The following is a 17,243-nucleotide window of genomic DNA, read 5'->3' on the forward strand; positions in this document are numbered from 1 at the left end:
CAAAGTTTGAGCAGGCTGGGAATAATAATTTTCAAGATATTAATGGCCCCCAAGATAAGGCATTTCTGAGAGTGTAAAAAGGTACAAAATCGAGGGTGAAAACATGTATGAAAACATTGGAATTTAACAAAAATATTTTGCAGGTCTTAGTTTTGGGACCTAAGTATTAGGTAGACAAACTTTGAGCAAAATCTGAGACAGTGCAGCAACCATTTCCCTGGATTTTGTCTGATTTGACACGGAATGACCCCATATTTTCTAACGTCTTCATCCACTATTATCTAACACACCTGACAAAGGAAATAGCAAGAAACATACCGTATGCTACAAAGACTACTAGTAGGCCTAATCTATCCTCAATTCACATTCACATACTCACACAGTTTAAAATGTAAATGAAACATCATTACATTACATTACATTTGGCTGACCCATTTTTAGCCAAAGCGACTTACATATGTCAACTATATTACAAGGGATAACATTGTCCCCGGACCAACTTGGGGTTAAGTGCCTTGCTCAAGGGCACAACGGTGGAAGCTGGGAATTGAACCGTCAACTTTCAGGCTACTGCACACTAGCCCAGTTCCTTAACCGCTACACTACCACCGCCCCATCATAAACAAACAAACAAAAAAGTTCAACTAGGAACTGAAATGTCTTAAAGGAACACGCCAAATTTGTTTATTCGCTGTCTGCCCCGGAGATAGATAAGATGATACATACCCTTCTCATTTCTGTTCATGCAGTAATTCAGTCTGACAAAGGGCAGAACCAACTAGCCTATAGCTCTCAAAAGTGTCAAAAGAACTCATTTTCCCATTTGCATATTTATACAGTTTTAAACAGATTTAAACAAAGATTCATCTGATTTATTTTTATGTAATGCAGAAGAGTGGTAGTCTTTTGGAACCTAAGCAGAAGCTTGAGGAGTATTTAGAGGGAGTGCACAAAGATAGGGAGAGGTTCAGGGAGATGGTACTTCCTGCTGATATCCCACCTATTGGTGAATTAAGTAGCCAATGCGACGATAGTCCACCAAGGTGGAAAGAGGTGCAAGAAGTAATAAAACGTGCAAGGGCCTCTTCAGCCCCGGGACCTAATGGAGTGCCCTACCGGTTGTATAAGAGTGCACCAGATGTTTTAAGATTTTTATGGCAATTAATGAAGATAGTTTGGAAAAAGCAGAGTATTCCCAAGGCTTGGCGGAGGGCTGGGGGAATATTTATTCCCAAAGAAAAGGACGCAGTGGAGATTAATCAATTTAGGCCAATTAGTCTACTGAATGTTGAAGGGAAGGTTTTCTTTAGTGTGGTGGCACGGAGACTGACAAATTACCTTGAAAGGAATAAACTAATTGATACCACGGTGCAAAAAGCTGGAATTCCTGGCTTCTCCGGGTGCTTAGAGCATACCAGCATGATTTGGCACCAAATTCAATTAGCAAAGCGTGAGAAGAGAGACCTGCACATTGTGTTCTTGGATTTGGCTAATGCTTTTGGGTCTGTGCCGCATAGTCTGTTGTGGGAGGCCTTTGATTATTTCAGAATCCCAGGTAGCATTAAAAGCCTAGTAAAAGCATGCTTTCTGGATATTCAATTATGTTTTACTACAGCTGATTACACCACAGGTTGGCAACAACTTGAGATAGGAATCATGGCCGGATGTACCATCTCCCCACTTGCTTTTACAATGGCAATGGAGGTCATTATTAGGGCCTCAAAATGGGTAGTGGGCGGGGAGAAGTTGCAGGGAGGGCCACGCCTCCCCCCGATTCGGGCTTTCATGGACGACATGACAACCTTGACGACAACCGTTCCATGCACCAACAGGTTGCTGGGTAAGTTAAATAGTAATCTGCAATGGGCCAGAATGAAGGTGAAACCAAGTAAGTCTAGGAGTCTCTCAATTATTAAAGGGAAGGTAACAGATAAGAAGTTTGCTATAAATAAGGAGGTGATTCCCACAGTTCTGGAGAAACCAGTGAAGAGCCTGGGAAGGTGGTATGATGCAAGCCTTAGTGATAAATCACAGGTTGAAGACTTGAGACAGGTCACTAGGCAAGGTATTGCAAAAATTGACAAGTCGGGGCTGCCAGGTAAGCTCAAGCTGTGGTGTTTGCAGTTTGGTTTGTTGCCTCGGCTAATGTGGCCATTGACAGTTTATGAAGTTCCTCTGTCAAAGGTAGAGAGGTTGGAAAAAATGATCAACTCCTTTGTCAGAAAATGGCTCGGAGTCCCACGCTGCTTAAGCAGTGTAGCCTTGTATGGGAAGGGTATTGTAGAGTTGCCAATATCTAGTCTGACAGAGGAATTTAAGTGTGCTAAGGCTAGATTGGAATTGACTCTTACTCAGTCCAAGGACCCAGTGGTGAGGAAAGTTGCACCCTCAGTTAATGCAGGGAGGAAGTGGAACCCAGAGCAGGCAGTTAAGCAAGCTCAATCAGCATTGAAGCATAGAGATATAATGGGCCATGTGCAGCACGGGCGCGGGGGTCTAGGGGTGGGTGCAAGTAAACCCTTGTGGAGTAGGGCTTCTGCAGGAGAAAAGAGGAAAATGGTAGTGGAGGAAATGCATAAACAGGAGGAGGCTGTAAGATGTACTAAGGCAGTGTCGCAGGCAAAACAAGGGCAGTGGGTGAACTGGGAAGGGGTGGAAAAAAGACAGATTAAATGGAAAGATCTATGGGGCATGGAAGCTAGTAAGATCAGATTTATGTTAGGTGCTACATATGATGTGCTCCCATCTCCCAAGAATTTAAGTCAATGGTTTGGTGAGGATGATAAATGCATACTTTGCTCGTGTGTGGGCAGTCTCCACCATATCCTATCAGGATGCAAGGTAAGTCTCACCCAGGGGCGGTATACATGGCGTCATAACCAGGTATTGAAATGTGTGGCAGCGGCAATAGAGGATAAAAGAAGAGAAGTCAATTCATTAGCAGCTAGTAAAGGGGTAAGGCAAATTAACTTTGTACGTCAGGGGGATAAACCTTGTTCCGCGAAGGCCAGGTGTAAAACCGGCCAGTTGAAAAATGGGGCGGGCTGGGAAATGAAGGTTGATCTTGGCCAGCAGATGGCGGTACCTCCACATATAGTGAGTACTAAGCTACGTCCTGACGTAATTCTATGGTCGGATTCAGAGAAGATAGTTTACTTCATTGAACTCACTGTTCCTTGGGAAGACAGAGTGGAAGTGGCCAATGAGCTGAAGAGAGCTAAATATACTGAAATAGCAGAGGAGGCAGCTAAGCGAGGTTGGAGTGCACGATTAAGGCCTATTGAAATCGGTGCACGTGGGTTTGTGGCCAGATCTGCTATTGGCTTGCTGTCTGAATTGGGCATTTGTGGTCGAAGTCTAAGGCAGGTGGTTAGTAACATGTCCTTAGCAGCAGAACGGGCAAGCGAATGGTTGTGGGTAAGGAGAAGTTACCCTTCCTGGGGCGCAAGCTAAGGTAAGCTAACTGGCTCATTTGTTTTGGTGGTGGGTAAGGAGAAGTTACCCTTCCTGGGGCGCAAGCTAAGGTAAGCTAACTGGCTCATTTGTTTTGTGTTTGTGATGGACTGTGCCTAGGTTGATGGTACTTGGCTAAGGTTCTTTATGGTTTATGGTTCAGTCCACATCAACGGGACGGACCGACCTAGCCAACTTAAACCATGCCTAGGTTGGTTAAGGGTATTTGGATGCTTGTTGTGGTAATATGGGGCAGCATGGGGCGTAAGCTAACTGCTAACTGCTGGCTAATTTGTTTTGTGTTTGGGATGGGGCCTAAGATAATGGGCTAAGCTAACTGGCTAATTTGTTTTGTGTTTGTGATGGGCTGTGCCTAGGGTGATGGTACTTGGCTAAGGTTCTTTATGGTTTATGGTTCAGTCCACATCAACGGGACGGACCGACCTAGCCAACTTAGACCATGCCTGGGCTGGTTAAGAGTATTTTGAGTATTGGATATTTCAATGTGGTAATATGGTGGTAGCATGGAGGGGAGTGTCTCCAGGACGCTGGTTTCACTGTTAAGCCTTCATGAGGTGTCGTGGGCCTAACTTAACGAAACATCGGTGAATGAGGGTGCCCACTTGATAACCCCAATGACATGCCGCATACTATATAGGCTACTGCTGTTGGATAGGCCATTTGCATTGTGCTTGTGACCATTTGTTGGCGGATTTGTGGGTAGTGTGCTTTTTAAAGTTAAACTTGAGCAGGGGCTTCTGAATGTGTTTTTACCTTGGATTTTGGCACAAGGGATTTTAACATCTAATCCTGTGTATTAATGTAATGCTGAAGCTAGCGTAGGCTAGTGACTGCTGTGAATAGGGCAGCTGGCAACTAGGGAAAGACCTTGTGACAGCACGGAAAGACGGCTGACAGGAGGGAATAGACCCCGCCGGGGCTACAATGGGTTAGCAGCTCATTGTGGCAGTAGCCCAGGCTTCACTAAGCTATGGGCTGCACCCTACTAAGCTACAGTACGACATAATGAAAAAATACCCCTAGAGTCAGCGAGAGCAGGGGCGGAAGATGACTCACTTGTGATAGACATGGTTACTGACCCTGGAACGAATTTGATTACGAGTAAGGAAAACATGTTTGTGGAAGCCACTAGTTCAGAGAAAACTGAGAAAAAGCTGCAGATGTGTGTGTGTGGTTGGCAGAAGGTTACAAGTCTAAAGGGCCTGAAAATTCATCAAGGGAAAAAGAAGTGCTTGGTAGAGGGAACACAGGGTCCCCGCATTGATAGCTATTTCTTAAGAAGTGCATCAAGTCAGTCGGTTGAAGTCCAGCGACAGGAAGAAACCCACAGTTCGCAGGACATCAGTACCCCTGTTGTTGAGGTAAGTTCTAGCACTGAGGCAGAGAGAGAGGCCAGTCAGCTAAGGAGGGAGAAGATTAATGGTCATAGGCCTGGGGTTAGATGGCCAGGCGCAGCAGAATGTAGAATGTGGGAAGACGTTAATAGTGATTTGGTCAGTATCCTGGGTCAGCTCAAGGGGACGGCTGAAAGCAAATTAGAGAAAATGGGAGACATTATTTATAGCTATGGTAAGGAAAGATTTTGGACTATTGAGAGAAGGACAAAACGGCTACATGAGGTAGTTAAATCTAAGCGCCAGCAGGAGATAGATAAACTTATCAAGGAGAGGAGGCAGCTTAAGAAGCAGTGGAGAAAAGCTACAGATGATGAGAAGGAAGGTATTGACTGTCTACAGGCAGATGTGAGGGAGCGGTTAGTAGTGCTAAGAAGAGCTGAAAATATTAGGAAAAATAGGAAGAAGAAATCACGAGCCCGACTAGCATTCTATAAAGACCCATTTAAGTTTGTTAAGTCTTTATTCGTAATGCAGAAGAGTGGTAGTCTTTTGGAACCTAAGCAGAAGCTTGAGGAGTATTTAGAGGGAGTGCACAAAGATAGGGAGAGGTTCAGGGAGATGGTACTTCCTGCTGATATCCCACCTATTGGTGAATTAAGTAGCCAATGCGACGATAGTCCACCAAGGTGGAAAGAGGTGCAAGAAGTAATAAAACGTGCAAGGGCCTCTTCAGCCCCGGGACCTAATGGAGTGCCCTACCGGTTGAATAAGAGTGCACCAGATGTTTTAAGATTTTTATGGCAATTAATGAAGATAGTTTGGAAAAAGCAGAGTATTCCCAAGGCTTGGCGGAGGGCTGGGGGAATATTTATTCCCAAAGAAAAGGACGCAGTGGAGATTAATCAATTTAGGCCAATTAGTCTACTGAATGTTGAAGGGAAGGTTTTCTTAAGTGTGGTGGCACGGAGACTGACAAATTACCTTGAAAGGAATAAACTAATTGATACCACGGTGCAAAAAGCTGGAATTCCTGGCTTCTCCGGGTGCTTAGAGCATACCAGCATGATTTGGCACCAAATTCAATTAGCAAAGCGTGAGAAGAGAGACCTGCACGTTGTGTTCTTGGATTTGGCTAATGCTTTTGGGTCTGTGCCGCATAGTCTGTTGTGGGAGGCCTTTGATTATTTCAGAATCCCAGGTAGCATTAAAAGCCTAGTAAAAGCATACTTTCTGGATATTCAATTATGTTTTACTACAGCTGATTACACCACAGGTTGGCAACAACTTGAGATAGGAATCATGGCCGGATGTACCATCTCCCCACTTGCTTTTACAATGGCAATGGAGGTCATTATTAGGGCCTCAAAATGGGTAGTGGGCGGGGAGAAGTTGCAGGGAGGGCCACGCCTCCCCCCGATTCGGGCTTTCATGGACGACATGACAACCTTGACGACAACCGTTCCATGCACCAACAGGTTGCTGGGTAAGTTAAATAGTAATCTGCAATGGGCCAGAATGAAGGTGAAACCAAGTAAGTCTAGGAGTCTCTCAATTATTAAAGGGAAGGTAACAGATAAGAAGTTTGCTATAAATAAGGAGGTGATTCCCACAGTTCTGGAGAAACCAGTGAAGAGCCTGGGAAGGTGGTATGATGCAAGCCTTAGTGATAAATCACAGGTTGAAGACTTGAGACAGGTCACTAGGCAAGGTATTGCAAAAATTGACAAGTCGGGGCTGCCAGGTAAGCTCAAGCTGTGGTGTTTGCAGTTTGGTTTGTTGCCTCGGCTAATGTGGCCATTGACAGTTTATGAAGTTCCTCTGTCAAAGGTAGAGAGGTTGGAAAAAATGATCAACTCCTTTGTCAGAAAATGGCTCGGAGTGTAGCCTTGTATGGGAAGGGTATTGTAGAGTTGCCAATATCTAGTCTGACAGAGGAATTTAAGTGTGCTAAGGCTAGATTGGAATTGACTCTTACTCAGTCCAAGGACCCAGTGGTGAGGAAAGTTGCACCCTCAGTTAATGCAGGGAGGAAGTGGAACCCAGAGCAGGCAGTTAAGCAAGCTCAATCAGCATTGAAGCATAGAGATATAATGGGCCATGTGCAGCACGGGCGCGGGGGTCTAGGGGTGGGTGCAAGTAAACCCTTGTGGAGTAGGGCTTCTGCAGGAGAAAAGAGGAAAATGGTAGTGGAGGAAATGCATAGACAGGAGGAGGCTGTAAGATGTACTAAGGCAGTGTCGCAGGCAAAACAAGGGCAGTGGGTGAACTGGGAAGGGGTGGAAAAAAGACAGATTAAATGGAAAGATCTATGGGGCATGGAAGCTAGTAAGATCAGATTTATGTTAGGTGCTACATATGATGTGCTCCCATCTCCCAAGAATTTAAGTCAATGGTTTGGTGAGGATGATAAATGCATACTTTGCTCGTGTGTGGGCAGTCTCCACCATATCCTATCAGGATGCAAGGTAAGTCTCACCCAGGGGCGGTATACGTGGCGTCATAACCAGGTATTGAAATGTGTGGCAGCGGCAATAGAGGATAAAAGAAGAGAAGTCAATTCATTAGCAGCTAGTAAAGGGGTAAGGCAAATTAACTTTGTACGTCAGGGGGATAAACCTTGTTCCGCGAAGGCCAGGTGTAAAACCGGCCAGTTGAAAAATGGGGCGGGCTGGGAAATGAAGGTTGATCTTGGCCAGCTGATGGCGGTACCTCCACATATAGTGAGTACTAAGCTACGTCCTGACGTAATTCTATGGTCGGATTCAGAGAAGATAGTTTACTTCATTGAACTCACTGTTCCTTGGGAAGACAGAGTGGAAGTGGCCAATGAGCTGAAGAGAGCTAAATATACTGAAATAGCAGAGGAGGCAGCTAAGCGAGGTTGGAGTGCACGATTAAGGCCTATTGAAATCGGTGCACGTGGGTTTGTGGCCAGATCTGCTATTGGCTTGCTGTCTGAATTGGGCATTTGTGGTCGAAGTCTAAGGCAGGTGGTTAGTAACATGTCCTTAGCAGCAGAACGGGCAAGCGAATGGTTGTGGGTAAGGAGAAGTTACCCTTCCTGGGGCGCAAGCTAAGGTAAGCTAACTGGCTCATTTGTTTTGGTCGTGGGTAAGGAGAAGTTACCCTTCCTGGGGCGCAAGCTAAGGTAAGCTAACTGGCTCATTTGTTTTGGTGGTGGGTAAGGAGAAGTTACCCTTCCTGGGGCGCAAGCTAAGGTAAGCTAACTGGCTCATTTGTTTTGTGTTTGTGATAGACTGTGCCTAGGTTGATGGTACTTGGCTAAGGTTCTTTATGGTTTATGGTTCAGTCCACATCAACGGGACGGACCGACCTAGCCAACTTAAACCATGCCTAGGTTGGTTAAGGGTATTTGGATGCTTGTTGTGGTAATATGGGGCAGCATGGGGCGTAAGCTAACTGCTAACTGCTGGCTAATTTGTTTTGTGTTTGGGATGGGGCCTAAGATAATGGGCTAAGCTAACTGGCTAATTTGTTTTGTGTTTGTGATGGGCTGTGCCTAGGGTGATGGTACTTGGCTAAGGTTCTTTATGGTTTATGGTTCAGTCCACATCAACGGGACGGACCGACCTAGCCAACTTAGACCATGCTTGGGCTGGTTAAGAGTATTTTGAGTATTGGATATTTCAATGTGGTAATATGGTGGTAGCATGGAGGGGAGTGTCTCCAGGACGCTGGTTTCACTGTTAAGCCTTCATGAGGTGTCGTGGGCCTAACTTAACGAAACATCGGTGAATGAGGGTGCCCACTTGATAACCCCAATGACATGCCACATACTATATAGGCTACTGCTGTTGGATAGGCCATTTGCATTGTGCTTGTGACCATTTGTTGGCGGATTTGTGGGTAGTGTGCTTTTTAAAGTTAAACTTCTGAATGTGTTTTTACCTTGGATTTTGGCACAAGGGATTTTAACATCTAATCCTGTGTATTAATGTAATATGTTGATATGACCTTCCTATTTAGAGTTACATGTGTCCTGTAGGTTCAGTTACAACGCTTGCAATTCTCAGTCAGATCTGTAGCATAAACAGAAGGAGAAACAAGAAAAAGGAAGTGTGAATCATTACACAGTAATTGTATCTGTCAGTATTTTTGGCAACATATTTTTCTGTGTGAGCCCGTGAGGCCCAGTAGTATTTATAGGAAGTTTTTGCATCACTCCTGTGGCTCTTATGACATTAGTCTATTGCTTTACTGTGACATAGCAATATCATCATGGGCAATATCAAAACAGCTTGATTTGGTAAGATGTTTTTTACATCATTATCACATTGCTCTTGTCAGCATTTTTCAATGTTAGTTAGCTGTGCAATTGGATATGAGCTAGATATTCAACATAATAGCCATCAACTCACAAATTCACATAAAATACAATGCACAGTGCTAGGGCCTATAGACCCTTTCAAGAGAATTCCATTATCAGCATCATAGTTGGCCCCACAAGGCTTCAGTTTTAACATTCCATATGTTATCTTAATGCAGAGGAAGTAGATTGGGAACCAAATAGAACGTTCAAGCATTGTTTTTGTTTTTATTGTTGAAAGGGCCTATTCAGACCGCAAGCGTGGTGACTGCGGGTCAGCTGCGTTAACAGTCCGTTTTCATTTTGGCGCCCACGTTAACAGGTTAGAGCGGGCACTCATTAGGTTGATTGTTAAAAATAAAATCATTTATTCATTGTGGGCATTTCTGTTCTTGTTCCTATGTCAACATTGAAATCAAGCCAGAGTAAACCTATAGGCTACACTAAGTTAAGACAATAAAACAGCCTGGCACAAAATGCATCCAGCTGGATGAGGTGGCGGGTGGGTGCGCAGGCTTTGATGCATGACAGTGATAATAGGCTATTAGGTAATATTAACAATAATATTATTTGCCTAGTATTAGAAGCCTATTAATATGTAAAGAGGCTATTAGGCTGCCATTTGTAGTATTAGCCTATTGGCTTTAGTGGACACAGTAGGCCTTGTGGTAATAAACATTGTAGTAGGCTATAGTAGAGCAGCAGTAGTCCTAGGCAAACTTTTATATTGTTAACAAAACAACAACAAAGGATTAATTATTATAATACCCTCTCTGTCACCAAAGGGCAATTCATTTGGTAAAACAAACAACACATTCTAATAGGTTTCTTCGGGCCTACTTGACTTGACTTGATGTTTTCAGGTAGTGTCATAAAGCCCTTCTCTCCTTTTATCTCCTTCATAATGTAGGCTATCTGGCTGTTTGATCTTGTGCCCTGTGGCTGACAACTCGAAATGAGCAGATCCAAAATAGTGAGTGTGTGTCTGCAGCGAGTGAATTCACAGAACCCTCTCTTTGCCCCTCTTGGGCAATACTGACTCAAGTGACTCACACAACCCGGATCAATTTAGTGAGTGACTAAATCCTTTAAAGGAACCGAGTTTGCCAGTTCTAACCAGCGCCCCACCCACTCCTCTAGTTGAGGCACTCTCATATACTCAGCCATGGCATACACCATTTATCTCACCCGTCATTTGTCTTGTAACATAAAAACCACTTCATGGAAAAGGGAAAAAGATTAAATAGTTTATTTTGTTTTGCCAGAGTGGGTCTTTAAAAAATAAAACAATAAAGTAATGTCCTACCTTTCAACCCATCTACTTTAAGAAATTAAGATTAGATTATTTTGTTTAAAAATGAAGACTAGATTATCAAACACGATTATTACCTGTGAGACATGATTCCTTGCTGCCTCCCATAAATAACAATGTATTCATATACATATGAAAATAACAAAATGTTTGTAAGGTTTGATGATTAACTGAAATACTTGTACGAAATCTGAACGGAATGAAACATGTATAAAAAATATGTTTTATATATGTTTGTCTAATTATATTTCACATATAAATAGTATATTATACAGTTAATTAATATTAATATTAATATAATTAATATACATCAAAAATAGTTAAAAAAAAAAAAAAAAGATCACAAAACTTTTTCTGCAAAACAGTATAATAGATAATGTCAATTATTTTTTAGAAACGTGTGTGTCAATATAACAAACCCAAAGATGCAGCCTCACAGTAAGGAGAAGCTGTAAGCGCAGTACTGAACTCCCTTTCAAACTGAAGTGTCTGTGTTCTCCTGGGCTGCTGTGGTAAACCAGTGCCCAAATATCTTGAGCTCATACAACTTCTCCCGAAACGCTTTGCAGAGTAATATGTAGATAAGGGGGTCCAGGCAGACGTTGGTCGAGGAGAGCCACAGAGTGATGCTCTTAGCCACCTTCAGGGAAGCCCAGTGGCAGTTAATCTTGTTCTCTACCTGACGGTGAACGTAAGGGAAGCGTGTGATGTGGTAGGGGGCAAAGCAGACCAGGAACACCGCCAGAACGATAAACACTCGAGCTCTGATCTTTCGTTTCCCCTCCTTGTTTGTGCTTCCTGAGTTCCGGTACGACTCAATGACCTTTCTTGCAATGCACGTGTAGCAGAATCCAATAATGACCAACATGACTAAGAAAATCACAATGTTTTCGATAACTATGGCATGATGGTACTGCTTCCCCAGGTCACTCTTCATGGCCATGCACAGCTCGGCAGTGTTGTTTTTGGGCTTACCGCTCGTGAGGACCATGGTGGGTATGGTGTTCACGCTGAGATAGAGAGTCCAGATAAGGATGACGACCACCTTGCCAAACAGGGGATTGTGGCCGAACCTTTTCCCGCCTGGCTGGACGATCTTGAAGAAGCGGTCGAGGCTGATGAGCCCCATCAGTATCATGCTCATGTACATGCAGAGGTAGAACAGCACGCTGCTGAACTGGCAGGCAAAGGCACGCAAGCCGTGAGGGGCCCCGGGGATCTCGCTGCCGGCCTTCAGCGGGATGATCAAGGTCATCAGAAGGTCAGCCGCCACAAGGCTCTTGAGGTACACGACAAACGCAGATTTGGGGTTCAGCTTCCAGGAAATCCAAGCAGCCATGACGTTCAGCAGGAGAGCGGGGATGAACAAAACAAAGTAGAGGCATGTTATCACGAGTTTGACCGTCTTCAGATCTAGCCCACAGTCCCGGAGTGGAGAAAGTGATGCCATGACGACAGTCTCCTGTATGACAAATGCCCACAGTGTGATTGCTATTATAGCTCCTTGGTCAATGGGAGATCACCTTACTGTGATATATTTCAGTTGAAGTGACTAACTACAGTATGGCGAAGATGCAGAAAAGCACGGTGCTATTTGTGATCTGAAAAAAGCAATTTCGCAATTGCTGGTGGCCGGGACACATCCTGTGCTTTTAACCATCTTGGTCTTGCTCTTACGCAACAACACCAAATGTCTTCACATTCACTATTACTCTGTAGCACTGAGTCTTACAAAAATATACTGTATCAATATGCATGATAAGTTTCAACTAAAACAAAAAAAATGAAATTGCAAAGGTTACCATAGTGTTACACACATTTATAGACTTCTGTGACGTCTTCATTCACTGTTACCTAACACACTTGACAAAGGAAATAGCAAGCAACATACTGTATGATAGATAAGGCCTACTTGTAGTCTTTGCTATCCTTAAATTCACATTGTATAACCTACTCACACAGGTTTAAATGTAAATGAGACATAATAAGCAAACAAACCGAATTGTTTAACTAAAAACTGAAATGTCTTCAAGAAACACGCCAACATTCTAGGAAATTTGCTTATTCACTGTCTGCCCCTGAGTTAGATAAGATGACACATACTGTACCCTTCTCGTTTCTGTGTGTGCAGTCTGATGCACCCACTGGTAGCCTAGCCTAGCTTAGCATAGCTCATGAAAGTAGTCTATAGCTCTCAAAAGTGATAAAAGAAAAGAATTTATCTGATTTACTTTTTGGGCCATATCTTACACCCAGCGCAACATGACGTTAATAAGGTGTAAGTCTTATTCATATCGTACACCCAAGTCAGAGATGAATGTTGCGCCATGCGCTCCACTTTCATTGAACATTACCCCAAGGGTGTGTCAAAGAAAAAAGAAAGGTGTGGTCAGGTGCTTGATTCAAAAATAGCTATTTTACACCGAAATTTAAAAATCATGCCACTAACCAAGAAAAACCTCGTCTATAGCGAAAAGCGCATTTAAAGCACAGTGGTAAAGACAGTCAGTCATTTGAACATTGTGGGATAAGTTTTGCTTTTTTCAGGCTATGTTTTCAATTATAACCCCTTGTCAGTCAATAGCCTCTTCTATACACTTTTCTCTCTACCAATGCATCTAAAACAGTCAAAAACAGTCATGCTCCTACCCGTGAGAACATCACATAATGCAGTTGAAGGCATTCCGGGCATGCCTTTGAAATGTCAGACATGTTATTCTCGTATTTTAAGTCAGTGTAGCATGAAAATGATCTTGACGCTATTATTTTCAAGTAAAACGTTTTAAAGTGAAAAAGAAAAGGAATATTGTTGGAACAATTTTGTGATGTTGTCTTTTTTCTTTAAAGGTCCCCTGTGTAACATTTTCAGTTGTTTGTTAACAAAATCAACATTTCCCATTCATAAATGTTGCCCTATTCATGTTTAATTACCACCACCACCAATTTAAGGCATTCCTAAGCATAAGGCTTAGAAATCCTTACATTTACATAGCGTAGGGGCAACTCTCCATGTACATGCACCATTTTAAAATAACTGGCCAACAAGGGACACGAAATAATAGGGTTAGGGTTATATACGAGGGACACATACAAATTTAGGAACCCATTTTCTACAAGCCACATGTCTTTCTAACATTCCGACATTGAAATTGTATTTTCCAACTAAATAAATAAAGAGAAAAATAACTTTGTTTGTGATCTGTCACGTCTCACTTGGTCTCCAGTCTCTAGACCCAGAGACAGGTGATAAACTAACCTAACATCGTTTTGCTAGAACTACTAGACTACAACAACGTTTCTGAGCGTGTGTTATTTCAGGTTAGTTTGCAACAATATACAAGTTTAACCAAAGTCCTTAGCTGCTACCTATCTAGCGAAGATCACTAGTCGTTCCTATTCTTGGAACTGTTCCGTTTACTGTGCTAACGTCAGCAGGCAAAATTAAAGTATTTATTCTGTGTCCGAGTGTTTCATTGGCATCACACACAAGCAATGGCAATACAAAAGTACACACAATTATATTCATATTTTGTTGTTGCTTATTCAGAGAAAAGTTTGTTTTGACGTGCCTAGGAGTCTGGAACTAGTGTCAGTTTTTTGATGTGTGGCGGCTACCGTAGTTCTAAACGAGGCAGCGCTTGGGAGGTTGGTTGCAATATAACACCTAGCCACTAGATGGGAGAAATTCTTACACAGTCTCATAATAGCCGAGTGCAGATGCAGGCTTTATTCTGCTAGTCACACACAGGTTTTAGTAAAAGCAAGTATTAGTGCAATCATGTAAGCCGATTTCTTCAGATGCATTGACTATCAAAATACCGACGCGCTGTTTGATGTTGCACTGATGTCTCTTAAACTGAATGACAGATGTAATTCTCATTGGTTTAAAGGATGTACACCCAAAACATCCCCATGACTGATTAAGATACAGAGGAACAACCCTTTTGATTGATGTGCCTGGTGTCTGATCACAAAATTACGCCGTTAAATTAGCGAATGTGGACTGGACCCGCCTGAAATGTCTTCACACGTTGCTTCTCTGAACAGCCATTTCGGATGGGTAAAATAGGGCCCTTTATGTCCTTCATGCCAGCGCTGCCTGGAAGACGACGTTGGGGGCTTAACACACCGAGTAACATATCTGGACAACACAGATGTTACACAGGGATTTGACATTATGTCCACGTTGTTGTTTGTTCACGTTCTGTTGATGTCATTTTGCAAATGTTTAGTCTCTATGTCATTTTATTTATGTCATGTCAACTTCAAAAACTCCACATAGTGCATTTAAAGCTATGACAATTGTATGTATCAAAGAGTCATATCAAAGATCATATCAATCATTAAACCTTAAAATCCTTTAATAAGAAGCGCAAAATCTAAATTTATTAAAGACATCATAGGACCTACAAATATTAGGACTACAAATATTTCAACTTCTGAATGAAGGCTATCAGAGCTTATAAACCCAAACTCCACCCAACAGTCAACATGTACACACACTATACAAACTCCACCCAACAGTCAGCATACAGTATACACACACTTCACCTTCCTCCGTCTTGTTCTTTTTTAAAATGAGGTTGTTAAACTGTTTTGTCTTCAGAAAGTTCTGAGGCTAACAATGTTACAAAGAGAGAAAATGGACAACGCTGCCATTACTGCTGTATCCATTGCTTATTAACAGAAAATGAGTTTCACTTAATCAGACATTATATGAATTAAGCATTAATTAATAGTTCACCTGATCAAACTATCAAATGAATTTGTTGCATGGACTGAACTGCACATACACTGAAAAAAAGGAGAAGCTCTTGACACAGGAAGCTAACAACTACACCCTTTCAAACATACATGTCTTCTGTATTCTCCTGGGGTGTAGTGGAAATACAACGTCCATATCTTGAACTCATACAGTTTCTCCCGGAAAGCTTTGCACAGTAAAATGTAGATGAGGGGGTCCAGACAGATGTTGGTCGAGGAGAGCCACAGAGTGATGCTCTTAGTCACCTTCAGGGAAGCCCAGTGGCAGGTAATCTTGTTCTCCACCTGACGGTGAACGTAAGGGAAGCGTGTGATGTGGTAGGGGGCAAAGCAGACCAGGAACACCGCCAGAACGATAAACACCCGAGCTTTGATCTTTCGTTTCCCCTGGAGGTTCTTGTTCCCTGAGTTTCTGTATGACTCAATGACCCTCTTTGCAATGCACGTGTAGCAGAGTCCAATGACGATTAACACAACAAAGAAAATTCAGTTTCAGAAAATGCTAACCCCATGATGGTACTCCTTCCCCACGTCACTCCTCATAGCCATGCACAGCTCTGCAGTGTCATTGGTTGGCTTCTCACTAGTGAGTACTATGGTTGGTATCATGTTTATGCTGAGTAGCACTACCCACACGACTGCAGAGACCACTTTGCCAAAGACGGCACTTTGGCCGAGTAGTTTCCCACCGGGCTGCACAATCGTGAAGAAACGGTCGAGGCTGATGACCCCCATGAGAACAATGCTGACATACAGGCAGAGATAGAAAAACACAGCGCTAAACTGGCAGTTAAACACTTGTAGTCCCTGTGGCGACCTCGGAAGCCCATCAACAGCCTTCAGCTGGATGATGAAGGTCATCAGAAGGTCAGCCGTTCTTCAGGTAGACGACAAATGAAGATTTGGTCTTCAGCTTCCAGGAGATCCAGGCTGCCATAACGTTCAGTATAAGTGCGGGGACAAACAAAATGTAATAGAGGCAAAAAACCACAAGGTCGATGGTCTCATTGTTGATCCCACAGTCCAGCTGTGAGGAAGGGGAATCCATGACGACATGTGTTCTCTGTGGTCAAAGATAACAATCATATGGTCTTTAGAAACTTTTGGAGATGAGTTTACAAAGGCATTCACAAATCATGTCATGTGCAAATATGCCCTCAAAATTCCAATGATCATGTCTTCATATTTATTTATGGTTATACAAGTAAACCACTGAACTAAAGTCACTTTTAACACTATGTTATGTGTGCTACAATATAATGAACAATAAAAGCACAAACTGCAATTATTTACTTACGTAAACCGTGTCAAGTTAGCAACAACAACATGTGAAGGAGACTTGCAAGAGTTCTGCAAAAAGTTTGTATTAATAGTTGTGCATGTGTCCACATAACATAACAGTCAGGAAGTGACAGTGTTGTTGGTTAAGCGAGAGTGCTGGAAACCTAAGTTGTATGTATGTAAAATAGTACTTTAGAGCAGTGGTATATGTAATCTATGTAATATGCAGGACTATTCAGTATGCCTACTTAAAAGGCATCACCATTTTAGTATAGCCACTTATACACAAATAGGCAATTATGACATGAGATATGAGCTATTTATTAAGATGCAACAGCCATATGAACACTGTTCTCCACGACCCCCCCCCCCCCCCCCCCAGTAAAATAGTCCAAAATAACAGTGTTCACATTTTGTGAATGTAAAATCACTTAATCAATGATTTGGTCACTTAATCAATGATTTAGATTTAGATTTATAATTTACAAAGTTGCCCAGACACAGACAACATATCAAATGTTAAATTACAAATTTAACTACTGGTATTTCATGGAAAATATATGTTCATTTTGAATTTGATACCAGCAACACATTTCTGTTGGGACGGTGGTAACAGAATGCTGAAAAAGTTGTGTAGTGATGAAGAAAATAAAAGGATAAATGTTTAAAATGAATTAGGGTAACTGGCATCATGATTGGGTATGAAAAAGAGCATCCCAGAGAGAGAGAGCCAGAGCCTCTTAGAAGT

General features: G+C 42.6%; 1 pseudogene; it reads right to left on the minus strand.

Moving 5' to 3' along the window:
- Positions 1-10,837: 10,837 nt before the first annotated feature.
- LOC143121279 (P2Y purinoceptor 13 pseudogene) lies at positions 10,838-11,993 on the minus strand (annotated as a pseudogene).
- Between the last annotated feature and the right edge of the window lie 5,250 nt (positions 11,994-17,243).

The sequence above is a fragment of the Alosa pseudoharengus genome, unplaced genomic scaffold (genome assembly GCF_046254945.1).
Source record: "Alosa pseudoharengus isolate Yale_2024_CS ecotype anadromous, Long Island Sound unplaced genomic scaffold, YU_APseudo_1.1 YU_APseudo_1.1_scf_13, whole genome shotgun sequence".
In the NCBI taxonomy this organism is placed as follows: domain Eukaryota; kingdom Metazoa; phylum Chordata; class Actinopteri; order Clupeiformes; family Clupeidae; genus Alosa; species Alosa pseudoharengus.